Source organism: Schistocerca nitens, unplaced genomic scaffold (genome assembly GCF_023898315.1).
Source record: "Schistocerca nitens isolate TAMUIC-IGC-003100 unplaced genomic scaffold, iqSchNite1.1 HiC_scaffold_191, whole genome shotgun sequence".
NCBI lineage: Eukaryota > Metazoa > Arthropoda > Insecta > Orthoptera > Acrididae > Schistocerca > Schistocerca nitens.
Window position 1 is genome coordinate 1 of NW_026045732.1, and position 22,879 is coordinate 22,879.

The 22,879-nt window shown below is 51.7% G+C and overlaps 38 non-coding genes across 38 annotated transcripts; all 38 read right to left on the reverse strand.

Annotated features, from left to right (window-relative positions):
• Window positions 1-131: 131 nt before the first annotated feature.
• Window positions 132-203, reverse strand: Trnah-gug (transfer RNA histidin (anticodon GUG)). The gene has a single exon. It is a non-coding gene; the product is annotated as a tRNA-His (tRNA).
• Window positions 204-545: 342 nt separating this feature from the next.
• Trnae-cuc (transfer RNA glutamic acid (anticodon CUC)) lies at window positions 546-617 on the reverse strand. Its single transcript has one exon. It is a non-coding gene; the product is annotated as a tRNA-Glu (tRNA).
• Window positions 618-891: 274 nt separating this feature from the next.
• On the reverse strand, window positions 892-973 carry Trnal-cag (transfer RNA leucine (anticodon CAG)). Its single transcript has one exon. It is a non-coding gene; the product is annotated as a tRNA-Leu (tRNA).
• A 79-nt stretch (window positions 974-1,052) lies between these two features.
• On the reverse strand, window positions 1,053-1,134 carry Trnal-aag (transfer RNA leucine (anticodon AAG)). The gene has a single exon. It is a non-coding gene; the product is annotated as a tRNA-Leu (tRNA).
• A 292-nt stretch (window positions 1,135-1,426) lies between these two features.
• Window positions 1,427-1,498, reverse strand: Trnah-gug (transfer RNA histidin (anticodon GUG)). Its single transcript has one exon. It is a non-coding gene; the product is annotated as a tRNA-His (tRNA).
• Window positions 1,499-2,185: 687 nt separating this feature from the next.
• Trnal-cag (transfer RNA leucine (anticodon CAG)) lies at window positions 2,186-2,267 on the reverse strand. Its single transcript has one exon. It is a non-coding gene; the product is annotated as a tRNA-Leu (tRNA).
• An 80-nt stretch (window positions 2,268-2,347) lies between these two features.
• Trnal-aag (transfer RNA leucine (anticodon AAG)) lies at window positions 2,348-2,429 on the reverse strand. Its single transcript has one exon. It is a non-coding gene; the product is annotated as a tRNA-Leu (tRNA).
• Window positions 2,430-2,721: 292 nt separating this feature from the next.
• Trnah-gug (transfer RNA histidin (anticodon GUG)) lies at window positions 2,722-2,793 on the reverse strand. The gene has a single exon. It is a non-coding gene; the product is annotated as a tRNA-His (tRNA).
• A 342-nt stretch (window positions 2,794-3,135) lies between these two features.
• Trnae-cuc (transfer RNA glutamic acid (anticodon CUC)) lies at window positions 3,136-3,207 on the reverse strand. The gene has a single exon. It is a non-coding gene; the product is annotated as a tRNA-Glu (tRNA).
• Window positions 3,208-3,481: 274 nt separating this feature from the next.
• Trnal-cag (transfer RNA leucine (anticodon CAG)) lies at window positions 3,482-3,563 on the reverse strand. Its single transcript has one exon. It is a non-coding gene; the product is annotated as a tRNA-Leu (tRNA).
• Window positions 3,564-3,643: 80 nt separating this feature from the next.
• Trnal-aag (transfer RNA leucine (anticodon AAG)) lies at window positions 3,644-3,725 on the reverse strand. The gene has a single exon. It is a non-coding gene; the product is annotated as a tRNA-Leu (tRNA).
• Window positions 3,726-4,017: 292 nt separating this feature from the next.
• Trnah-gug (transfer RNA histidin (anticodon GUG)) lies at window positions 4,018-4,089 on the reverse strand. The gene has a single exon. It is a non-coding gene; the product is annotated as a tRNA-His (tRNA).
• A 342-nt stretch (window positions 4,090-4,431) lies between these two features.
• Window positions 4,432-4,503, reverse strand: Trnae-cuc (transfer RNA glutamic acid (anticodon CUC)). The gene has a single exon. It is a non-coding gene; the product is annotated as a tRNA-Glu (tRNA).
• Window positions 4,504-4,777: 274 nt separating this feature from the next.
• Window positions 4,778-4,859, reverse strand: Trnal-cag (transfer RNA leucine (anticodon CAG)). Its single transcript has one exon. It is a non-coding gene; the product is annotated as a tRNA-Leu (tRNA).
• An 80-nt stretch (window positions 4,860-4,939) lies between these two features.
• Trnal-aag (transfer RNA leucine (anticodon AAG)) lies at window positions 4,940-5,021 on the reverse strand. The gene has a single exon. It is a non-coding gene; the product is annotated as a tRNA-Leu (tRNA).
• A 292-nt stretch (window positions 5,022-5,313) lies between these two features.
• On the reverse strand, window positions 5,314-5,385 carry Trnah-gug (transfer RNA histidin (anticodon GUG)). The gene has a single exon. It is a non-coding gene; the product is annotated as a tRNA-His (tRNA).
• Window positions 5,386-5,727: 342 nt separating this feature from the next.
• Window positions 5,728-5,799, reverse strand: Trnae-cuc (transfer RNA glutamic acid (anticodon CUC)). The gene has a single exon. It is a non-coding gene; the product is annotated as a tRNA-Glu (tRNA).
• A 274-nt stretch (window positions 5,800-6,073) lies between these two features.
• Trnal-cag (transfer RNA leucine (anticodon CAG)) lies at window positions 6,074-6,155 on the reverse strand. Its single transcript has one exon. It is a non-coding gene; the product is annotated as a tRNA-Leu (tRNA).
• Window positions 6,156-6,235: 80 nt separating this feature from the next.
• On the reverse strand, window positions 6,236-6,317 carry Trnal-aag (transfer RNA leucine (anticodon AAG)). Its single transcript has one exon. It is a non-coding gene; the product is annotated as a tRNA-Leu (tRNA).
• A 292-nt stretch (window positions 6,318-6,609) lies between these two features.
• Trnah-gug (transfer RNA histidin (anticodon GUG)) lies at window positions 6,610-6,681 on the reverse strand. The gene has a single exon. It is a non-coding gene; the product is annotated as a tRNA-His (tRNA).
• Window positions 6,682-7,023: 342 nt separating this feature from the next.
• Window positions 7,024-7,095, reverse strand: Trnae-cuc (transfer RNA glutamic acid (anticodon CUC)). Its single transcript has one exon. It is a non-coding gene; the product is annotated as a tRNA-Glu (tRNA).
• Window positions 7,096-7,369: 274 nt separating this feature from the next.
• Window positions 7,370-7,451, reverse strand: Trnal-cag (transfer RNA leucine (anticodon CAG)). The gene has a single exon. It is a non-coding gene; the product is annotated as a tRNA-Leu (tRNA).
• Window positions 7,452-7,531: 80 nt separating this feature from the next.
• Trnal-aag (transfer RNA leucine (anticodon AAG)) lies at window positions 7,532-7,613 on the reverse strand. Its single transcript has one exon. It is a non-coding gene; the product is annotated as a tRNA-Leu (tRNA).
• Window positions 7,614-7,905: 292 nt separating this feature from the next.
• Trnah-gug (transfer RNA histidin (anticodon GUG)) lies at window positions 7,906-7,977 on the reverse strand. Its single transcript has one exon. It is a non-coding gene; the product is annotated as a tRNA-His (tRNA).
• A 342-nt stretch (window positions 7,978-8,319) lies between these two features.
• Window positions 8,320-8,391, reverse strand: Trnae-cuc (transfer RNA glutamic acid (anticodon CUC)). Its single transcript has one exon. It is a non-coding gene; the product is annotated as a tRNA-Glu (tRNA).
• Window positions 8,392-8,665: 274 nt separating this feature from the next.
• On the reverse strand, window positions 8,666-8,747 carry Trnal-cag (transfer RNA leucine (anticodon CAG)). Its single transcript has one exon. It is a non-coding gene; the product is annotated as a tRNA-Leu (tRNA).
• An 80-nt stretch (window positions 8,748-8,827) lies between these two features.
• Trnal-aag (transfer RNA leucine (anticodon AAG)) lies at window positions 8,828-8,909 on the reverse strand. The gene has a single exon. It is a non-coding gene; the product is annotated as a tRNA-Leu (tRNA).
• A 292-nt stretch (window positions 8,910-9,201) lies between these two features.
• Window positions 9,202-9,273, reverse strand: Trnah-gug (transfer RNA histidin (anticodon GUG)). The gene has a single exon. It is a non-coding gene; the product is annotated as a tRNA-His (tRNA).
• Window positions 9,274-9,615: 342 nt separating this feature from the next.
• Trnae-cuc (transfer RNA glutamic acid (anticodon CUC)) lies at window positions 9,616-9,687 on the reverse strand. The gene has a single exon. It is a non-coding gene; the product is annotated as a tRNA-Glu (tRNA).
• A 274-nt stretch (window positions 9,688-9,961) lies between these two features.
• Trnal-cag (transfer RNA leucine (anticodon CAG)) lies at window positions 9,962-10,043 on the reverse strand. The gene has a single exon. It is a non-coding gene; the product is annotated as a tRNA-Leu (tRNA).
• An 80-nt stretch (window positions 10,044-10,123) lies between these two features.
• Window positions 10,124-10,205, reverse strand: Trnal-aag (transfer RNA leucine (anticodon AAG)). The gene has a single exon. It is a non-coding gene; the product is annotated as a tRNA-Leu (tRNA).
• Window positions 10,206-10,497: 292 nt separating this feature from the next.
• Window positions 10,498-10,569, reverse strand: Trnah-gug (transfer RNA histidin (anticodon GUG)). The gene has a single exon. It is a non-coding gene; the product is annotated as a tRNA-His (tRNA).
• A 342-nt stretch (window positions 10,570-10,911) lies between these two features.
• Window positions 10,912-10,983, reverse strand: Trnae-cuc (transfer RNA glutamic acid (anticodon CUC)). The gene has a single exon. It is a non-coding gene; the product is annotated as a tRNA-Glu (tRNA).
• A 274-nt stretch (window positions 10,984-11,257) lies between these two features.
• Trnal-cag (transfer RNA leucine (anticodon CAG)) lies at window positions 11,258-11,339 on the reverse strand. Its single transcript has one exon. It is a non-coding gene; the product is annotated as a tRNA-Leu (tRNA).
• Window positions 11,340-17,913: 6,574 nt separating this feature from the next.
• Trnah-gug (transfer RNA histidin (anticodon GUG)) lies at window positions 17,914-17,985 on the reverse strand. Its single transcript has one exon. It is a non-coding gene; the product is annotated as a tRNA-His (tRNA).
• Window positions 17,986-18,327: 342 nt separating this feature from the next.
• On the reverse strand, window positions 18,328-18,399 carry Trnae-cuc (transfer RNA glutamic acid (anticodon CUC)). The gene has a single exon. It is a non-coding gene; the product is annotated as a tRNA-Glu (tRNA).
• A 247-nt stretch (window positions 18,400-18,646) lies between these two features.
• Window positions 18,647-18,718, reverse strand: Trnae-cuc (transfer RNA glutamic acid (anticodon CUC)). Its single transcript has one exon. It is a non-coding gene; the product is annotated as a tRNA-Glu (tRNA).
• A 3,796-nt stretch (window positions 18,719-22,514) lies between these two features.
• On the reverse strand, window positions 22,515-22,630 carry Trnal-caa (transfer RNA leucine (anticodon CAA)). Its single transcript has 2 exons — window positions 22,593-22,630; window positions 22,515-22,560 (listed from the first exon to the last, which is right to left on the reverse strand). It is a non-coding gene; the product is annotated as a tRNA-Leu (tRNA).
• Window positions 22,631-22,879: the final 249 nt, after the last annotated feature.

Here is a 22,879-nt window from a genome sequence, read left to right on the forward strand (position 1 = left end):
GTTGCTGATAATGAAATGGTAGTGCAACCTGCGGCGTGCGGAACATGAGTGTAAAGTGATGAGAGCATTGTGATTTCAAACACTGGGTGACGATCATGATTGCAGCAACAGCAAGGCAAAACCTTCAAAATTGCCGTGACCAGGATTCGAACCTGGGTTTTTGCGGCCACAACGCAATGTCCTAACCACTAGACGATCACGGCCGCGGAGGCGCCCGGGGAAGCAGTTCTCGCGACTGCACCCGCCCGGTACACAGCAAAGCTCAGCCCACTGCGTCAGACGCGATCTCCATTATATGTATACGGGCAAACGAAACGTGCCTGCGCTGTTAGGACACTAACCAGAGTGGGTAGCTGCATTCATCTCCCTGGCAGTGTCTTGCAGTCCTCCAAGTCTGTTGACCACAGGTGGACAGGTGTCGCATCTCTCTCGCCGTCACTTGTGGCCGTCATTCATACTTAACGTGCTTTTCTGCAAGCGTCAGCGTAGCGTCAGTCGAGCAAAGTCGGGACAAGTCGCCTAAGAGGAGCAACAAAATGGTGGATTTCCGGTACCGGGAATCGAACCCGGGCCTCCTGGGTGAGAGCCAGGTATCCTAGCCACTAGACGACACCGGATAACGACACACGCACTCCTCCAACAAACACGGTGAGCGTCCACCCGCTACTTGACGACATCTGCAAAAATTAACGCTTCCACTTCGTAGAACGGCATGCTCTGGACGTATCTCGTGGAGACGAACGCCAGCAATCATGAGACCAAACTGCGCCGGTGAATCCTGTTGTTACACCGCGCACTGTGCTACGACAGTTTAAGAGAGCGACGCTCACGCTTTGCTGCGCTATTTCCTTCGCGGGAAATCAGTGCTCCTGTTTTCGAGACAGAAAACGTTGGCAGCGGTGGGATTCGAACCCACGCCTCCGAAGAGACTGGTGCCTGAAACCAGCGCCTTAGACCGCTCGGCCACGCTACCTACGCGACGCGCCGCCGCAGGAGCTGCGTTCTACCCCACGAGAACACAGCGCAATGGCACAAAAACGAGAAGTAAAAATTGGCAGCGGTGGGATTCGAACCCACGCCTCCGAAGAGACTGGTGCCTTAAACCAGCGCCTTAGACCGCTCGGCCACGCTACCTGCGCCAGCGTTCCCCGCGTCTCTAGAAAACAGTGCACGACACAGTTTCCTGTTGTGCTGCGACTCGCTGCTCATGCATCGCACCTCAAACAACTGCCCCTTTCGACTATATATTTAACCTCTCAGGCAGCTACCCACGCCCTGGGGCGGCCGAATTTCTTGTTGCTGATAATGAAATGGTAGTGCAACCTGCGGCGTGCGGAACATGAGTGTAAAGTGATGAGAGCATTGTGATTTCAAACACTGGGTGACGATCATGATTGCAGCAACAGCAAGGCAAAACCTTCAAAATTGCCGTGACCAGGATTCGAACCTGGGTTTTTGCGGCCACAACGCAATGTCCTAACCACTAGACGATCACGGCCGCGGAGGCGCCCGGGGAAGCAGTTCTCGCGACTGCACCCGCCCGGTACACAGCAAAGCTCAGCCCACTGCGTCAGACGCGATCTCCATTATATGTATACGGGCAAACGAAACGTGCCTGCGCTGTTAGGACACTAACCAGAGTGGGTAGCTGCATTCATCTCCCTGGCAGTGTCTTGCAGTCCTCCAAGTCTGTTGACCACAGGTGGACAGGTGTCGCATCTCTCTCGCCGTCACTTGTGGCCGTCATTCATACTTAACGTGCTTTTCTGCAAGCGTCAGCGTAGCGTCAGTCGAGCAAAGTCGGGACAAGTCGCCTAAGAGGAGCAACAAAATGGTGGATTTCCGGTACCGGAATCGAACCCGGGCCTCCTGGGTGAGAGCCAGGTATCCTAGCCACTAGACGACACCGGATAACGACACACGCACTCCTCCAACAAACACGGTGAGCGTCCACCCGCTACTTGACGACATCTGCAAAAATTAACGCTTCCACTTCGTAGAACGGCATGCTCTGGACGTATCTCGTGGAGACGAACGCCAGCAATCATGAGACCAAACTGCGCCGGTGAATCCTGTTGTTACACCGCGCACTGTGCTACGACAGTTTAAGAGAGCGACGCTCACGCTTTGCTGCGCTATTTCCTTCGCGGGAAATCAGTGCTCCTGTTTTCGAGACAGAAAACGTTGGCAGCGGTGGGATTCGAACCCACGCCTCCGAAGAGACTGGTGCCTGAAACCAGCGCCTTAGACCGCTCGGCCACGCTACCTACGCGACGCGGCCGCCGCAGGAGCTGCGTTCTACCCCACGAGAACACAGCGCAATGGCACAAAAACGAGAAGTAAAAATTGGCAGCGGTGGGATTCGAACCCACGCCTCCGAAGAGACTGGTGCCTTAAACCAGCGCCTTAGACCGCTCGGCCACGCTACCTGCGCCAGCGTTCCCCGCGTCTCTAGAAAACAGTGCACGACACAGTTTCCTGTTGTGCTGCGACTCGCTGCTCATGCATCGCACCTCAAACAACTGCCCCTTTCGACTATATATTTAACCTCTCAGGCAGCTACCCACGCCCTGGGGCGGCCGAATTTCTTGTTGCTGATAATGAAATGGTAGTGCAACCTGCGGCGTGCGGAACATGAGTGTAAAGTGATGAGAGCATTGTGATTTCAAACACTGGGTGACGATCATGATTGCAGCAACAGCAAGGCAAAACCTTCAAAATTGCCGTGACCAGGATTCGAAACTGGGTTTTTGCGGCCACAACGCAATGTCCTAACCACTAGACGATCACGGCCGCGGAGGCGCCCGGGGAAGCAGTTCTCGCGACTGCACCCGCCCGGTACACAGCAAAGCTCAGCCCACTGCGTCAGACGCGATCTCCATTATATGTATACGGGCAAACGAAACGTGCCTGCGCTGTTAGGACACTAACCAGAGTGGGTAGCTGCATTCATCTCCCTGGCAGTGTCTTGCAGTCCTCCAAGTCTGTTGACCACAGGTGGACAGGTGTCGCATCTCTCTCGCCGTCACTTGTGGCCGTCATTCATACTTAACGTGCTTTTCTGCAAGCGTCAGCGTAGCGTCAGTCGAGCAAAGTCGGGACAAGTCGCCTAAGAGGAGCAACAAAATGGTGGATTTCCGGTACCGGGAATCGAACCCGGGCCTCCTGGGTGAGAGCCAGGTATCCTAGCCACTAGACGACACCGGATAACGACACACGCACTCCTCCAACAAACACGGTGAGCGTCCACCCGCTACTTGACGACATCTGCAAAAATTAACGCTTCCACTTCGTAGAACGGCATGCTCTGGACGTATCTCGTGGAGACGAACGCCAGCAATCATGAGACCAAACTGCGCCGGTGAATCCTGTTGTTACACCGCGCACTGTGCTACGACAGTTTAAGAGAGCGACGCTCACGCTTTGCTGCGCTATTTCCTTCGCGGGAAATCAGTGCTCCTGTTTTCGAGACAGAAAACGTTGGCAGCGGTGGGATTCGAACCCACGCCTCCGAAGAGACTGGTGCCTGAAACCAGCGCCTTAGACCGCTCGGCCACGCTACCTACGCGACGCGGCCGCCGCAGGAGCTGCGTTCTACCCCACGAGAACACAGCGCAATGGCACAAAAACGAGAAGTAAAAATTGGCAGCGGTGGGATTCGAACCCACGCCTCCGAAGAGACTGGTGCCTTAAACCAGCGCCTTAGACCGCTCGGCCACGCTACCTGCGCCAGCGTTCCCCGCGTCTCTAGAAAACAGTGCACGACACAGTTTCCTGTTGTGCTGCGACTCGCTGCTCATGCATCGCACCTCAAACAACTGCCCCTTTCGACTATATATTTAACCTCTCAGGCAGCTACCCACGCCCTGGGGCGGCCGAATTTCTTGTTGCTGATAATGAAATGGTAGTGCAACCTGCGGCGTGCGGAACATGAGTGTAAAGTGATGAGAGCATTGTGATTTCAAACACTGGGTGACGATCATGATTGCAGCAACAGCAAGGCAAAACCTTCAAAATTGCCGTGACCAGGATTCGAACCTGGGTTTTTGCGGCCACAACGCAATGTCCTAACCACTAGACGATCACGGCCGCGGAGGCGCCCGGGGAAGCAGTTCTCGCGACTGCACCCGCCCGGTACACAGCAAAGCTCAGCCCACTGCGTCAGACGCGATCTCCATTATATGTATACGGGCAAACGAAACGTGCCTGCGCTGTTAGGACACTAACCAGAGTGGGTAGCTGCATTCATCTCCCTGGCAGTGTCTTGCAGTCCTCCAAGTCTGTTGACCACAGGTGGACAGGTGTCGCATCTCTCTCGCCGTCACTTGTGGCCGTCATTCATACTTAACGTGCTTTTCTGCAAGCGTCAGCGTAGCGTCAGTCGAGCAAAGTCGGGACAAGTCGCCTAAGAGGAGCAACAAAATGGTGGATTTCCGGTACCGGGAATCGAACCCGGGCCTCCTGGGTGAGAGCCAGGTATCCTAGCCACTAGACGACACCGGATAACGACACACGCACTCCTCCAACAAACACGGTGAGCGTCCACCCGCTACTTGACGACATCTGCAAAAATTAACGCTTCCACTTCGTAGAACGGCATGCTCTGGACGTATCTCGTGGAGACGAACGCCAGCAATCATGAGACCAAACTGCGCCGGTGAATCCTGTTGTTACACCGCGCACTGTGCTACGACAGTTTAAGAGAGCGACGCTCACGCTTTGCTGCGCTATTTCCTTCGCGGGAAATCAGTGCTCCTGTTTTCGAGACAGAAAACGTTGGCAGCGGTGGGATTCGAACCCACGCCTCCGAAGAGACTGGTGCCTGAAACCAGCGCCTTAGACCGCTCGGCCACGCTACCTACGCGACGCGGCCGCCGCAGGAGCTGCGTTCTACCCCACGAGAACACAGCGCAATGGCACAAAAACGAGAAGTAAAAATTGGCAGCGGTGGGATTCGAACCCACGCCTCCGAAGAGACTGGTGCCTTAAACCAGCGCCTTAGACCGCTCGGCCACGCTACCTGCGCCAGCGTTCCCCGCGTCTCTAGAAAACAGTGCACGACACAGTTTCCTGTTGTGCTGCGACTCGCTGCTCATGCATCGCACCTCAAACAACTGCCCCTTTCGACTATATATTTAACCTCTCAGGCAGCTACCCACGCCCTGGGGCGGCCGAATTTCTTGTTGCTGATAATGAAATGGTAGTGCAACCTGCGGCGTGCGGAACATGAGTGTAAAGTGATGAGAGCATTGTGATTTCAAACACTGGGTGACGATCATGATTGCAGCAACAGCAAGGCAAAACCTTCAAAATTGCCGTGACCAGGATTCGAACCTGGGTTTTTGCGGCCACAACGCAATGTCCTAACCACTAGACGATCACGGCCGCGGAGGCGCCCGGGGAAGCAGTTCTCGCGACTGCACCCGCCCGGTACACAGCAAAGCTCAGCCCACTGCGTCAGACGCGATCTCCATTATATGTATACGGGCAAACGAAACGTGCCTGCGCTGTTAGGACACTAACCAGAGTGGGTAGCTGCATTCATCTCCCTGGCAGTGTCTTGCAGTCCTCCAAGTCTGTTGACCACAGGTGGACAGGTGTCGCATCTCTCTCGCCGTCACTTGTGGCCGTCATTCATACTTAACGTGCTTTTCTGCAAGCGTCAGCGTAGCGTCAGTCGAGCAAAGTCGGGACAAGTCGCCTAAGAGGAGCAACAAAATGGTGGATTTCCGGTACCGGGAATCGAACCCGGGCCTCCTGGGTGAGAGCCAGGTATCCTAGCCACTAGACGACACCGGATAACGACACACGCACTCCTCCAACAAACACGGTGAGCGTCCACCCGCTACTTGACGACATCTGCAAAAATTAACGCTTCCACTTCGTAGAACGGCATGCTCTGGACGTATCTCGTGGAGACGAACGCCAGCAATCATGAGACCAAACTGCGCCGGTGAATCCTGTTGTTACACCGCGCACTGTGCTACGACAGTTTAAGAGAGCGACGCTCACGCTTTGCTGCGCTATTTCCTTCGCGGGAAATCAGTGCTCCTGTTTTCGAGACAGAAAACGTTGGCAGCGGTGGGATTCGAACCCACGCCTCCGAAGAGACTGGTGCCTGAAACCAGCGCCTTAGACCGCTCGGCCACGCTACCTACGCGACGCGGCCGCCGCAGGAGCTGCGTTCTACCCCACGAGAACACAGCGCAATGGCACAAAAACGAGAAGTAAAAATTGGCAGCGGTGGGATTCGAACCCACGCCTCCGAAGAGACTGGTGCCTTAAACCAGCGCCTTAGACCGCTCGGCCACGCTACCTGCGCCAGCGTTCCCCGCGTCTCTAGAAAACAGTGCACGACACAGTTTCCTGTTGTGCTGCGACTCGCTGCTCATGCATCGCACCTCAAACAACTGCCCCTTTCGACTATATATTTAACCTCTCAGGCAGCTACCCACGCCCTGGGGCGGCCGAATTTCTTGTTGCTGATAATGAAATGGTAGTGCAACCTGCGGCGTGCGGAACATGAGTGTAAAGTGATGAGAGCATTGTGATTTCAAACACTGGGTGACGATCATGATTGCAGCAACAGCAAGGCAAAACCTTCAAAATTGCCGTGACCAGGATTCGAACCTGGGTTTTTGCGGCCACAACGCAATGTCCTAACCACTAGACGATCACGGCCGCGGAGGCGCCCGGGGAAGCAGTTCTCGCGACTGCACCCGCCCGGTACACAGCAAAGCTCAGCCCACTGCGTCAGACGCGATCTCCATTATATGTATACGGGCAAACGAAACGTGCCTGCGCTGTTAGGACACTAACCAGAGTGGGTAGCTGCATTCATCTCCCTGGCAGTGTCTTGCAGTCCTCCAAGTCTGTTGACCACAGGTGGACAGGTGTCGCATCTCTCTCGCCGTCACTTGTGGCCGTCATTCATACTTAACGTGCTTTTCTGCAAGCGTCAGCGTAGCGTCAGTCGAGCAAAGTCGGGACAAGTCGCCTAAGAGGAGCAACAAAATGGTGGATTTCCGGTACCGGGAATCGAACCCGGGCCTCCTGGGTGAGAGCCAGGTATCCTAGCCACTAGACGACACCGGATAACGACACACGCACTCCTCCAACAAACACGGTGAGCGTCCACCCGCTACTTGACGACATCTGCAAAAATTAACGCTTCCACTTCGTAGAACGGCATGCTCTGGACGTATCTCGTGGAGACGAACGCCAGCAATCATGAGACCAAACTGCGCCGGTGAATCCTGTTGTTACACCGCGCACTGTGCTACGACAGTTTAAGAGAGCGACGCTCACGCTTTGCTGCGCTATTTCCTTCGCGGGAAATCAGTGCTCCTGTTTTCGAGACAGAAAACGTTGGCAGCGGTGGGATTCGAACCCACGCCTCCGAAGAGACTGGTGCCTGAAACCAGCGCCTTAGACCGCTCGGCCACGCTACCTACGCGACGCGGCCGCCGCAGGAGCTGCGTTCTACCCCACGAGAACACAGCGCAATGGCACAAAAACGAGAAGTAAAAATTGGCAGCGGTGGGATTCGAACCCACGCCTCCGAAGAGACTGGTGCCTTAAACCAGCGCCTTAGACCGCTCGGCCACGCTACCTGCGCCAGCGTTCCCCGCGTCTCTAGAAAACAGTGCACGACACAGTTTCCTGTTGTGCTGCGACTCGCTGCTCATGCATCGCACCTCAAACAACTGCCCCTTTCGACTATATATTTAACCTCTCAGGCAGCTACCCACGCCCTGGGGCGGCCGAATTTCTTGTTGCTGATAATGAAATGGTAGTGCAACCTGCGGCGTGCGGAACATGAGTGTAAAGTGATGAGAGCATTGTGATTTCAAACACTGGGTGACGATCATGATTGCAGCAACAGCAAGGCAAAACCTTCAAAATTGCCGTGACCAGGATTCGAACCTGGGTTTTTGCGGCCACAACGCAATGTCCTAACCACTAGACGATCACGGCCGCGGAGGCGCCCGGGGAAGCAGTTCTCGCGACTGCACCCGCCCGGTACACAGCAAAGCTCAGCCCACTGCGTCAGACGCGATCTCCATTATATGTATACGGGCAAACGAAACGTGCCTGCGCTGTTAGGACACTAACCAGAGTGGGTAGCTGCATTCATCTCCCTGGCAGTGTCTTGCAGTCCTCCAAGTCTGTTGACCACAGGTGGACAGGTGTCGCATCTCTCTCGCCGTCACTTGTGGCCGTCATTCATACTTAACGTGCTTTTCTGCAAGCGTCAGCGTAGCGTCAGTCGAGCAAAGTCGGGACAAGTCGCCTAAGAGGAGCAACAAAATGGTGGATTTCCGGTACCGGGAATCGAACCCGGGCCTCCTGGGTGAGAGCCAGGTATCCTAGCCACTAGACGACACCGGATAACGACACACGCACTCCTCCAACAAACACGGTGAGCGTCCACCCGCTACTTGACGACATCTGCAAAAATTAACGCTTCCACTTCGTAGAACGGCATGCTCTGGACGTATCTCGTGGAGACGAACGCCAGCAATCATGAGACCAAACTGCGCCGGTGAATCCTGTTGTTACACCGCGCACTGTGCTACGACAGTTTAAGAGAGCGACGCTCACGCTTTGCTGCGCTATTTCCTTCGCGGGAAATCAGTGCTCCTGTTTTCGAGACAGAAAACGTTGGCAGCGGTGGGATTCGAACCCACGCCTCCGAAGAGACTGGTGCCTGAAACCAGCGCCTTAGACCGCTCGGCCACGCTACCTACGCGACGCGGCCGCCGCAGGAGCTGCGTTCTACCCCACGAGAACACAGCGCAATGGCACAAAAACGAGAAGTAAAAATTGGCAGCGGTGGGATTCGAACCCACGCCTCCGAAGAGACTGGTGCCTTAAACCAGCGCCTTAGACCGCTCGGCCACGCTACCTGCGCCAGCGTTCCCCGCGTCTCTAGAAAACAGTGCACGACACAGTTTCCTGTTGTGCTGCGACTCGCTGCTCATGCATCGCACCTCAAACAACTGCCCCTTTCGACTATATATTTAACCTCTCAGGCAGCTACCCACGCCCTGGGGCGGCCGAATTTCTTGTTGCTGATAATGAAATGGTAGTGCAACCTGCGGCGTGCGGAACATGAGTGTAAAGTGATGAGAGCATTGTGATTTCAAACACTGGGTGACGATCATGATTGCAGCAACAGCAAGGCAAAACCTTCAAAATTGCCGTGACCAGGATTCGAACCTGGGTTTTTGCGGCCACAACGCAATGTCCTAACCACTAGACGATCACGGCCGCGGAGGCGCCCGGGGAAGCAGTTCTCGCGACTGCACCCGCCCGGTACACAGCAAAGCTCAGCCCACTGCGTCAGACGCGATCTCCATTATATGTATACGGGCAAACGAAACGTGCCTGCGCTGTTAGGACACTAACCAGAGTGGGTAGCTGCATTCATCTCCCTGGCAGTGTCTTGCAGTCCTCCAAGTCTGTTGACCACAGGTGGACAGGTGTCGCATCTCTCTCGCCGTCACTTGTGGCCGTCATTCATACTTAACGTGCTTTTCTGCAAGCGTCAGCGTAGCGTCAGTCGAGCAAAGTCGGGACAAGTCGCCTAAGAGGAGCAACAAAATGGTGGATTTCCGGTACCGGGAATCGAACCCGGGCCTCCTGGGTGAGAGCCAGGTATCCTAGCCACTAGACGACACCGGATAACGACACACGCACTCCTCCAACAAACACGGTGAGCGTCCACCCGCTACTTGACGACATCTGCAAAAATTAACGCTTCCACTTCGTAGAACGGCATGCTCTGGACGTATCTCGTGGAGACGAACGCCAGCAATCATGAGACCAAACTGCGCCGGTGAATCCTGTTGTTACACCGCGCACTGTGCTACGACAGTTTAAGAGAGCGACGCTCACGCTTTGCTGCGCTATTTCCTTCGCGGGAAATCAGTGCTCCTGTTTTCGAGACAGAAAACGTTGGCAGCGGTGGGATTCGAACCCACGCCTCCGAAGAGACTGGTGCCTGAAACCAGCGCCTTAGACCGCTCGGCCACGCTACCTACGCGACGCGGCCGCCGCAGGAGCTGCGTTCTACCCCACGAGAACACAGCGCAATGGCACAAAAACGAGAAGTAAAAATTGGCAGCGGTGGGATTCGAACCCACGCCTCCGAAGAGACTGGTGCCTTAAACCAGCGCCTTAGACCGCTCGGCCACGCTACCTGCGCCAGCGTTCCCCGCGTCTCTAGAAAACAGTGCACGACACAGTTTCCTGTTGTGCTGCGACTCGCTGCTCATGCATCGCACCTCAAACAACTGCCCCTTTCGACTATATATTTAACCTCTCAGGCAGCTACCCACGCCCTGGGGCGGCCGAATTTCTTGTTGCTGATAATGAAATGGTAGTGCAACCTGCGGCGTGCGGAACATGAGTGTAAAGTGATGAGAGCATTGTGATTTCAAACACTGGGTGACGATCATGATTGCAGCAACAGCAAGGCAAAACCTTCAAAATTGCCGTGACCAGGATTCGAACCTGGGTTTTTGCGGCCACAACGCAATGTCCTAACCACTAGACGATCACGGCCGCGGAGGCGCCCGGGGAAGCAGTTCTCGCGACTGCACCCGCCCGGTACACAGCAAAGCTCAGCCCACTGCGTCAGACGCGATCTCCATTATATGTATACGGGCAAACGAAACGTGCCTGCGCTGTTAGGACACTAACCAGAGTGGGTAGCTGCATTCATCTCCCTGGCAGTGTCTTGCAGTCCTCCAAGTCTGTTGACCACAGGTGGACAGGTGTCGCATCTCTCTCGCCGTCACTTGTGGCCGTCATTCATACTTAACGTGCTTTTCTGCAAGCGTCAGCGTAGCGTCAGTCGAGCAAAGTCGGGACAAGTCGCCTAAGAGGAGCAACAAAATGGTGGATTTCCGGTACCGGGAATCGAACCCGGGCCTCCTGGGTGAGAGCCAGGTATCCTAGCCACTAGACGACACCGGATAACGACACACGCACTCCTCCAACAAACACGGTGAGCGTCCACCCGCTACTTGACGACATCTGCAAAAATTAACGCTTCCACTTCGTAGAACGGCATGCTCTGGACGTATCTCGTGGAGACGAACGCCAGCAATCATGAGACCAAACTGCGCCGGTGAATCCTGTTGTTACACCGCGCACTGTGCTACGACAGTTTAAGAGAGCGACGCTCACGCTTTGCTGCGCTATTTCCTTCGCGGGAAATCAGTGCTCCTGTTTTCGAGACAGAAAACGTTGGCAGCGGTGGGATTCGAACCCACGCCTCCGAAGAGACTGGTGCCTGAAACCAGCGCCTTAGACCGCTCGGCCACGCTACCTACGCGACGCGGCCGCCGCAGGAGCTGCGTTCTACCCCACGAGAACACAGCGCAATGGCACAAAAACGAGAAGTAAAAATTGGCAGCTTTTTTTTTTTTTTTTTTTTTTTTCTTGTCGGGCCTCCCAACTCCCCTTATAGCCCGGCCTTGCGTTCTCCATAAGTGCCGTCGTTGGCGAGCTTCGGTGGCTGTACAATTGGTTGATGTAGCTCCCCCGATGACAATGAACGTAGGTGTTCCCCCGTTGATCCAGATATTCCTGCGGAAGAGCAAGTAGTATCCCCGGATGGTCCAATACGTGGAAACATACATGCGAAATGAAAAAAAATAAATGATATCTTCCAAAGTAATGCAACGGAATGAATTGGTATGCAGCAAAAAAAAAAAAAAAAAAAAAAAAAAAAAAAAAAAAACGTGGGTCATTGAAAGCCATATCTGGAAAGCACCACATCAACCAACTTGAAACTGAAAACGCCGATGGACCACCTCGGTCATTGCCACACAGCAGTAAAAGAAAAAAAAAACGGATGAAAAGACACAAAGAGAGCACATAAAAAGGAACAATTGGTTAGACAAGGCACAGACCAACAGGAAACTGCATAAGAGAACACAAAGTACAATGCTGCAAGAGAGGTCCATGCCACTAAATAAAAGAATGGAAAGCAAAAGCGTCCACCGCTATAAGAAAAAATAAATAAATAAATAAACAATAGAACATCGGCCACTCGATGATTAAACGAAAGGAGAACGGAGAACTACAAAAACATCAAGGTGCGCACGACAGTAAATTTCGTCGAGCAAAACATACACAACATGACGGAGACATACAATTCAATATATTTCGTTACGGTACGTTCCGGTCTAGATCTGTTCACGTCATGGACGGGACAGGGAAACTATATATAAAGAATGAATCATAGTCAAGAATAATTCAAACTCGTGTTGAATACATGAGATAGAGCAGCATTCAAAAAATTGGAAAAAATCTCGTGATAAGGTGCACGAACGCGTTCGGTATTATGTTCAGTCCAAAGGTAAGTAAGGAAGTCCAGTTTATCAGTCAATCCGAGAGAAAACATAGAATGAATGGTGTGTCCAATAATCCAAATCGTGGCATTGCGTTTGGCGACAGGGTAAGCCTTACACTGCGGCACTATGGCGTCGATCGCGGTCACATGATGCGTAGCCAGTCTGTTAATCAAGCGTATCATATCACGTGCAGTGTCCCAAACAACGCTAAATTTGCGACACACAAAGCGATGTTCAAGAGTGTCCTCTTCAGCGCACATTTCACAAGCACTGGATTGGATAAGATGAATGGACTGTAATTTTGAGTTCGTCGAAATTGTACGGTTCACCAATTTGTACCACGTCGCACGTACTGCCGCCGGGACAACCTTAGACGCAATGTTTTTCCACACGGTAGTCCAGTCGTACTGCGGCAGCCGTCGTTCCCATTTATTCTTCAATGGAGTCCCGCGAAGAGCTCGTATGATATCACTGACCGTGCGTCCACTGACATCGCTGCTAACAACGTAACTACCATAAAGGTAGAAGTGGCGCACATAATTTACCGAATAAGGAATATCAGAAACAAAAACTGGAGCAGCCACCGAATGTGGTCGATATTTGGCAAACAGAACCGCCGTCACACTACGAGGCCCCTTTTCAACCACCACAGTAGTCCTTCGAAAGAACAACGCCGCACACTTTGCGTGGAGATCAACCAGACCCAGCCCCCCCTCCATCACGCCCAAAGTGCACGTGTCCATGGACACCTTAAAAATATTACCTTTCCACAACAGCCAGTAGACTGCGTGTTTGATGGCACGTTCAAGTTTCTTCGGCAGTGGCAGAATCTGGGCCAAGTACCACGCTTTGGCAAGTACACAGGTATTTATGAGGAAAACTTTTTCGCCAAGCGCCAGATTCCTGACAGCGTGGATTTTCGCCAGCGCACGAATCTGATGAAGCGTTGTGCGCCAGTTTAGCGCCGCCATCCGTTGGATATCGTCCGTCAGGACAATGCCCAGAACTTTGTATTGCTGTTTAATACAGTACCAGTGACGGTGAACAGCACGCATGCGCGGCGTAAGGGGGAGTAGAGCCGTCTTAGTAGTACTTACGACCGCCCCAGTCGCTGTCTCAAACTGTTTCAGAGCACTGTACAGCCTATCGATGTCACCCGGCTGTTCAATAAACACCCCCAAATCATCAGCATAGGCTTTACAGATTAGGTGCTCGTCACCCACTCTGATGCCCCGACACGCGTGGCAAATGGAACGAAGGAGAGGGTCTAAAGCTAAGGCATACAGCCCCATCGATAGAGGGCAGCCCTGACGCACAGAACGCCTGATTTGTATCGTATCACTGAGGTGGCCATTAATGCTAACGCGTGACGTGGCATTGCGCAAAAAATTTTGAATCAGCCTTGTAAACTTCAGCCCGAAACCCATTCTGGTCATGACTTTCTGTAAATAAAAATGACTGATTCGATCAAATGCATTTTTAAAATCTACCAATAATATCCCAGCAGTCCGCACCCTGTCGCTTTTGACATATCCTATACAGTCTCTATATGCCAAAATAGCATCGAAGATATTCCGATCTCTTACCGCGCACGTCTGATTTTCACTGAGGACTTTCGGCAGAACTTGCTTCATCCTAATTGCGACACACCGTGCCACAATTTTGTAATCCGAGTTTAACAGAGTTATAGGGCGGACATTGTCAATGCTCGGCACAGCTGTGGTTTTCGGAACGAGGGCAATACAGCCCTCTTCAAATTCTGCCGGTATATCAATGCCGTTTTGAATGTCATTGGCAACTGCAAGTAGAGTATCACTCAGAACATTAAAAAACTTGAGATAAAATTCTACCGGTATCCCATCTACACCGGGAGATTTCCCCCGCGGACTACCGTGAACAGCCTCTCTTAGTTCATCAAGAGTAAAGGTTGCGTTAAGATGAGCCCTATCGGTGCGGCCCAAAACATTTGGCGTCTGTTGCAATAGCCACCGCATCGCGCCAGGAATCACAGCGACATCGTTGAAAAGAGACGCAAAGTGCTCAGAAATTTCCCGTTCAATTTTGCCCGCGTCAGAGGTTTTTGTACCGTCACGTGTGATCCAAGCATCAATGCGTAACTTCGCGCGCCTCCGTCTCTCCCTATTTAGATGGTACACAGATAAGGCCTCCCCGTCCACGACACCCACCGGCTGACTTCGAATAACCGGGCCGTCACATTGCCGCCTCAGCTCGTGGAACAGTTTGGCCTTAAACTGCTTGAGAGTAGGAAGAAGTTCGGGCTGGGCTGTAACTCGCTGGGCGAGATCACGCAGACAACTCTGATAAAAACGCGCTGTCTCACGACGCCAATGGGCAGCTTCGCGGCTAAAATTAATTAAAAATGCCCTTATAGCCGGCTTAGCAACCTTCACCCACCACTCAAGAGTGCTGCGTGCCGCAGGCTTGGCCTGCAGAACGCTTCGCCACATGACGGTAAACTGTCGATTAAAATGTACATCACTTAAAAGGCTGCAGTTAAACTTCCACAACGTCTTCCGACGAGGAATACGGGGAAGAGATAAAATGAGTCGACATACATAACCACAGTGATCAGAAAAAAGAACTGGATGAACTTCTGCCTCTAAAACATTAGTCACAAGCGGGGACGACACATAAATCCTGTCAAGACGACTATGGCCCGTGGGATAAAAATAGGTAAACTCCGTTGTGTGAGGGTGGATCACACGCCACGTATCTCGGAGCCGGAGTCCATCAACGAGAGCAGAAAGTCCCGGACACCTATTGGGTCTAGGCTCCTGGTCCCTGTCTTCTATAACAGCATTAAAATCTCCCCCAACAACTAAGTTGTCCCGATTGCGGTGAAGAAAATAACAGAAGTCCTGAGAGTAAAATCTGTTCCTTTCAGGCGTGCTACCAGAAGGGGCATAAACATTAACAAAAACAAAACCATTAACAGTACACGCAATAGCACGGCCATCCGGCAAACAGTCAATACCTTGTACGTCATGACCAGAACGGACTAAAATCACCGTGCCTGTTCCTTCCAATGACACTACGTTATCAATAACAATAAAATCTGTAAAAGTAGCAAAAAACGACAAGGCGTCACGCGTAACCTCTTGTAGAAATGCTATATGACAATTATTGGCACGTAAAAAAGCGTGCAGGGCGGACACCTTGTACTGACTACGCATTTTGTTTACATGGACAGTAACAACATTCCACTGACGTGGATCAGACGCCATACGGAGATAAAAAAACACAAAAGAAACAAACAGATAACAGGAAAACCTGCATCACAAGTTAAAATGTGTGCCGCAGAATAAACAGGTTATTCACGGGATGAAGTCCCGTCATCCGGTTCCTCCACATCCGCCGACCAATCCAGCCGGTCACAGGGAGGAGGGGGCTGGGGCACGCTTGCAAACTCCATAGGCGTGTCTGCTGGAGATCTGGACACCTCCGTGGGGGAGGAAGCTAAGGAAGGTGTCGACCCAGGGTCACGCACAGACGTATGAGTGCGCCGAGGGTGCGGGTCGCCAGATTTCCGTTTAACAGGCATTGGAGCAGACGGCACAGCGTCCATGGCCAAGTCAACGTCCGTTTCGGAACCCTGCGTGCTCAAAATATCTTTAAGCCGGCGAACAGCCACGTCACGCTTACTGTCGGCAGGGGTGGTTTTCTTTGCCGGCTGACTGCGAGAAATGTGTCGTTGCTGGCCACGTCCCGACGCCGACGCCGGCCGGGACGCAACGTCAACACGCTGCGGGGTCCGCTGCGAACCTTGCTGTGTCGGTTGGGACTGAGATGGCACGACGGCCCGACGGACCGGAGACGGGCTGCGAAACCGTCCGGAAAAGAAACCTGATTCCAATCGACCAGAAGTACTGGCACAGCGTAAACGTTGAGGGTTGCTAGTGCCGGCAGTATTCCGCTCGCGTCGCGATTTGGGGGCCTCTGGAAACGAAAAACTCTCGAGGCGGTGGCCAGTAACATGGTCGGAAGTAGCCACACTCGCGGACGCAGCACGCGTGGGGAACACAGGGGCGGGGTCGGATCTGGACAGCGGCACAACGTCCGCGACCGAGTCCGATATTGCTACAGAGCTTACAGAGGTAGCGGATTCTAAGACTGATGGCGTCTCAACAGCCAAAGCAGACAATGAAGCCGTATGTAACGCAGCTGCATCGACGAGGTTAGATTCTGCAAATGGCACGCGTTCAGGAACGAGTGCTGACACTGTGTGTTGCGCGCTAACAGAAACGTCCTGCGACGAAGTCACATTTGCCGAAAGAGAACTAACAGTCACTTCCGACACCACGCTATGTAGTGGCAAAGAGGGTGAGGTGTCCATGTCAGTAGCGTCCGCCGGTACGGCGGTTTCCTCAGCGCGTCGCGCATCGCGGGGGGTGGGACCAATGGCGACTGCTGCCCACGTCATCTCGTCTTGACTACTGCCACGCGGTAGCTGTACCGGCCGCCTACGCGCAGGACAGTCCTGCCGGAAATGACCAGTACTATTACAAAAAGAACACGTCTGGGGCTGACCGCTGTACGTTATGAAAGCGCGTTGTCCTTTAATATAAACAAAAGAAGGAATATGTTTCTTCACTATCATCTTTACACTACGGATACCGTTATCCACTTGAAAAAGATAAGCAGCTGACCATTTTTCCTTTGACACCGACAAAACAGTGCCATAAGGCGTCAAAGCACTAGAAATCGTTTCGTTCCTCATTTCAAACGGGAGATTGAAAACACGCACTGTCCGTACACCAAAACCAGCATTAGACAACACAACATTACTAATTCTACCATCAAGGTGCTTAAATTGGCGCACACCGTCATTGACCGTTACAAGAGTGTCACACATTTCGGGAGTTGGCAGCTTCAAAAACAAAGAGTTCAAAAAGGAATCCAATTGTAAACCAAGAACGTCACTGTCCGTTAAGTTCAAATCCTCACGAAGCCATTTATGAATTTCGAAAGCGGACGGCCGAATTACCGATCGATCAAAGGCGCACTGAATGTTATTCTGACGATCCTCGGAATCACCGTGATCCATAGTACTCACTTCACGAAAAAGTACAGCACAGATGAAAAACCGCGCCGCGAAGCAACCGCCGCCGCCGCCACGAAGCACCCGTAAACACCGCCCGACACGCCGGAGCGAGCGCGCGATGTGTTCGGGCCCACGACTCCGAAGAGACTGGTGCCTTAAACCAGCGCCTTAGACCGCTCGGCCACGCTACCTGCGCCAGCGTTCCCCGCGTCTCTAGAAAACAGTGCACGACACAGTTTCCTGTTGTGCTGCGACTCGCTGCTCATGCATCGCACCTCAAACAACTGCCCCTTTCGACTATAGATTTAACCTCTCAGGCAGCTACCCACGCCCTGGGGCGGCCGAATTTCTTGTTGCTGATAATGAAATGGTAGTGCAACCTGCGGCGTGCGGAACATGAGTGTAAAGTGATGAGAGCATTGTGATTTCAAACACTGGGTGACGATCATGATTGCAGCAACAGCAAGGCAAAACCTTCAAAATTGCCGTGACCAGGATTCGAACCTGGGTTTTTGCGGCCACAACGCAATGTCCTAACCACTAGACGATCACGGCCGCGGAGGCGCCCGGGGAAGCAGTTCTCGCGACTGCACCCGCCCGGTACACAGCAAAGCTCAGCCCACTGCGTCAGACGCGATCTCCATTATATGTATACGGGCAAACGAAACGTGCCTGCGCTGTTAGGACACTAACCAGAGTGGTTAGCTGCATTCACCTCCCTGGCAGTGTCTTGCAGTCCTCCAAGTCTGTTGACCACAGGTGGACAGGTGTCGCATCTCTCTCGCCGTCACTTGTGGCCGTCATTCATACTTAACGTGCTTTTCTGCAAGCGTCAGCGTAGCGTCAGTCGAGCAAAGTCGGGACAAGTCGCCTAAGAGGAGCAACAAAATGGTGGATTTCCGGTACCGGGAATCGAACCCGGGCCTCCTGGGTGAGAGCCAGGTATCCTAGCCACTAGACGACACCGGATAACGACACACGCACTCCTCCAACAAACACGGTGAGCGTCCACCCGCTACTTGGCGACAACTGCAAAAATTAACGTTTCCACTTCGTAGAACGGCATGCTCTGGACGTATCTCGTGGAGACGAACGCCAGCAATCATGAGACCAAACTGCGCCGGTGAATCCTGTTGTTACACCACGCACTGTTACACCACGCACAGTCGAGCAAAGTCGGGACAAGTCGCCTAAGAGGAGCAACAAAATGGTGGATTTCCGGTACCGGGAATCGAACCCGGGCCTCCTGGGTGAGAGCCAGGTATCCTAGCCACTAGACCACACCGGATAACGACGCGAGTGCTCCTCCAGCGAACGCAGCAAACAGTACACACGCTACTTGACGACAACGGCCAAAATTTAGCGTTTCCACTTTGTAGAACGGCATGCTCGGGACGCATTTCGTGGAGACGAACGCCAGCAATCGTGACACCAGACTGCGCCTGTGAATCCTGTCGTTGCACCACGCACTGTGCTGCTACGACAATTTAAGAAAGAGACGCTCACGGCTTGCTGCGCTGTTCCCTTCGCGGGTAATCAGTGCTCCTGGTTTCGAGACAGAAAACATTGGCAGCTTTTTTTTTTCTTTTTTTCTTCTTTTTTTTTTTTTTTTCTTTTCTTCGGGCCTCCCAACTCCCCTTATAGCCCGGCCTTGCGCTCTCCAAATAACGCCTTCGTCGGCGAGCTTCTCAGCTATAGTTAATGCTGTTGCCAGATGTAACGTAAACGAAAACAAACGTTGACGAAAGAAAGTAGCAAAGTAAGCCTCCTTCCTGTGAGGCATTCCTTGTGAGAAGGGAAAACAAAAACGTATGCAGCTCCACGGAAAGCAGGGTAGTTACATGAAGGCTCCGTGAAGTGCGAAAACAAAAAGTATATATATATATATATAGACATAGAACCGGCTGGAAGAAGTCAAAGAAAAGTCCAGTCAGCGCACAAAGCAAAACGCCATCCAGCAATGCAAAAAATCATGAAACACGGACGTACATCGTGAAGAACCGAGTAACGGTAAGCACGCCGAAGAAACGACAAAGAAACGAAAATAAGCAATGCAATGAGGAAAAACACACCAGGAATCCTGACCAAAGTAAATCAATGAAACACAACGAAATGTCCACAAAAAGGGGGGGACACTGTCACACAACGCCTCTCCTTAGCAGCACGATCCCATACCAAGATATGGCAAAGTGGGAAACAAGAAGAAAATAAAGAAAGCGAAAACAAAAGATCCTCGCATAATACCATATACGAGGCATTTCCCAAGGGAGAAACGTCTCCCGTTTACGTTATATTTATCGTTACTGGTACTAAATAGACATTCATCACAAGACGAGGGCACGTTCAATCACGTCATAGTTTTAAGCAGGAAAATGTAAATTGAATTAAGTCGACATCGGGAAAAGAGTATAAGCATGCGCCAAGGCGACATGCAAAAAATTCGCAAAAGTCAGAGCATAATCACTTCGAAGACGGGACTTGCCATGTTCAGCCCATAAGTACGTGAGAAAATCCAGACGGTCAGTCAGTTTAAGACAAAACAAAGAGTGAATGGTATGACCGAGTAACCAGATGGTGGCGTTGCGCTTGGTGGTCGGGAACGCCTTACACTGGGGTACTATCGCATCTGCCACTATCACCTGCGCCATAGACACCCTGTTGATGAGACGCACCATATCCCGGTGCAAAACCTCACACAGCTCCAGACCATAAAAGAGCCGCCGCGCCGCGTAGTCGCTGCCGGAAGGAGCGTAAACATTAACAAACACGACGCCTTCAATAGTGCACGCAATAGCGCGGCCAGTAGGTAGACACTCAATATTCGTGACACTGAGGCCGGGACAGACTAATATAGCAGTACCGGTGACGTCATCAGACACCACATTGTCCACAATAACGTAGTCACACAGATCGGTCAGAAGCATCAGAGCCTCACGTGTCACTTCTTGCAAAAGGGCGACATAGCAACGGGTTTCACATAAAAGAGTGTTTAAGGCAAGGACCTTATACGGACTACGCATTTTGTTAACATTTACTATAAGAATAAGCCACCGACGCGTGTCAGGAACCATACACAACGCAAGGAACAACAAATGCAGTGTTCACAAGAAGCGAAGCAGTAGCGCCGCGAAGGTAGCGTTTATTGTGGACAAGATCGGCAAAAATGGCATACCGACAGGTGGCAGGTAGCATACACAGAATACACACGAAATAAATGTCCACAATAAAGGTCACAACGGCTCCGCCAAAGCAAAGCAACATGTGAACACGAACGGCGAAAATGATCCACCGCAGGCTACCGAACTCCAGGCACAGCTAAAACAGCAACAATTAAGCACAGACAAGAAGCACAGACAAGAAGAGGCAACAAACCGCCGACGCCGTACACAAAGCAAATCACAGGCACAAAGTGGCACAGCAGAAGGTCATGTGCGCTACCAAACGACGCATACAATCGACAAATAACGGTAAAAGTCATCCCCAACAGGTGCAGACAGGAACATAGGTAAAATAATAAATGATACTGACAGAGTAAAAGTACATGTTCGCCGCCAATACAATTCCATGCAGTTCGTCGGCATGAGCGATGAGACATCGCCTCCGACGGGGGGCACACACCAGACACAGACAAAGACAATACATAATAACTATAATTATTAAGAATAAAAGTAACGGGCACAACTGCGGAACCAACGGCGTCACAAGGAGTATACACTGTGGCTACACAGTGACGAAAAGTTCCGCCCGCGTACAACAAATACAAGACACATGTAAAGGCGAATAAAACAGTTCGCACAAATTTGCAGGCACATGTGCCGCCAAACGACGCAAGGTAGTGGCAAGCACAATGAAATATGTCCGCAACGGATGTCACTCATCAGACGCGAGAAAAAAAAAGTATGCGCACAACAAAAACTGCACATGCACCGTTAAGACAGCGCATGGTAGTGAGAGTAACGGGGTAAACACACAATCAATGCGTGGCAGACCCCAGACACAAACGAAAGGACACAACTTGTTAAACAGAAATGTGCACATCGTAAAAAGCACCCGTGCATCCGTAATGATCCAAGGGAGCGGCAATAACGACTAAAATGTGCCTCCGAACGAGCGGCGGATACCCGACACATGTAGAAATGCCAGACACATTTAGATACATAACAAATAAAAGTACACAAATATGGGTGCAGTGGCGCTACCAAAACTCCACTCGTGAGCGACAATAAAGGTTAAAACGCGCAACAGACCGGTGTCACACAACACAGATGAGGAAACGCCACAAAAAAACAATGTTAGACTGAAACAACGATGAAAGCATGCACGCTGCCAAGCAATGAGAAAATTCACGTTACGTACCGGGGCCAGACCCGTGTTCCACCTCCACTTGATTTGATACTCCTCGTTTGTTCTATTAGAGTACTTGCAGTTGATGTTGTAGTCGCATCCACGTTGTCACAGTACGCAGGCATGAGTTCTGCACCCGTTAGACGTTCGCCAGACGCAGCCGCACAAATATAGCGCAGAATGTACCACCAAAAGAGTTTCTCAAATCCAAATAATCACAGCAATCAATACATTTCGTTCGAAACTAAGTCGTCTGTTAAAGACATCAGAGATTAGACAGAATGCAGAGGTCTATCTGTCGAGTAATATCTCAAGTATTGGTCACGTTGTAATCTCCATAAAGTAATACTTTGAGTATATGAATTTATTTCGTGTTCTCTGTATTTCATCAGTGACTATTATTGTACAGATGATGTACTGGTCAGCCTGCACTGTTTCCTCACACTGTCGTTAGCACTCTGCATCTCTAGACAAGAGTCGTTTTCATACCACAAGTGTCCCTTTCGACGTGTTTGCGGCTGTGGCGCGGAAGTATCCTCACGAGGGGAAAGCCGTATTTACAACCAACACTCTCTGTTTGTAGCTCACACTACCGAAGAAACAATTTGGTGCCGTAGGTGCGCTTCTGTTTGATGCAAACTTTTGATTTCACTTAGGAGAACACGGCCAGTATCGTGCTGTTGCACATTACAAAGGATCTCAATGATATTCGGGGTGCTCCAGTGAAGCGACAAAATCTGTGTTAGGAGTGGGATTCGAACCCACGTCCTCATTCGAGGACCAGAAGGCTCTAGCTGCTACTGCAGCCAAGGTCGTTCCTTGAGTCTGGCGCCTTAGACCGCTCGGCCATCCTGACACTTGATTTGATACTCCTCGTTTGTTCTATTAGAGTACTTGCAGTTGATGTTGTAGTCGCATCCACGTTGTCACAGTACGCAGGCATGAGTTCTGCACCCGTTAGACGTTCGCCAGACGCAGCCGCACAAATATAGCGCAGAATGTACCACCAAAAGAGTTTCTCAAATCCAAATAATCACAGCAATCAATACATTTTGTTCGAAACTAAGTCGTCTGTTAAAGACATCAGAGATTAGACAGAATGCAG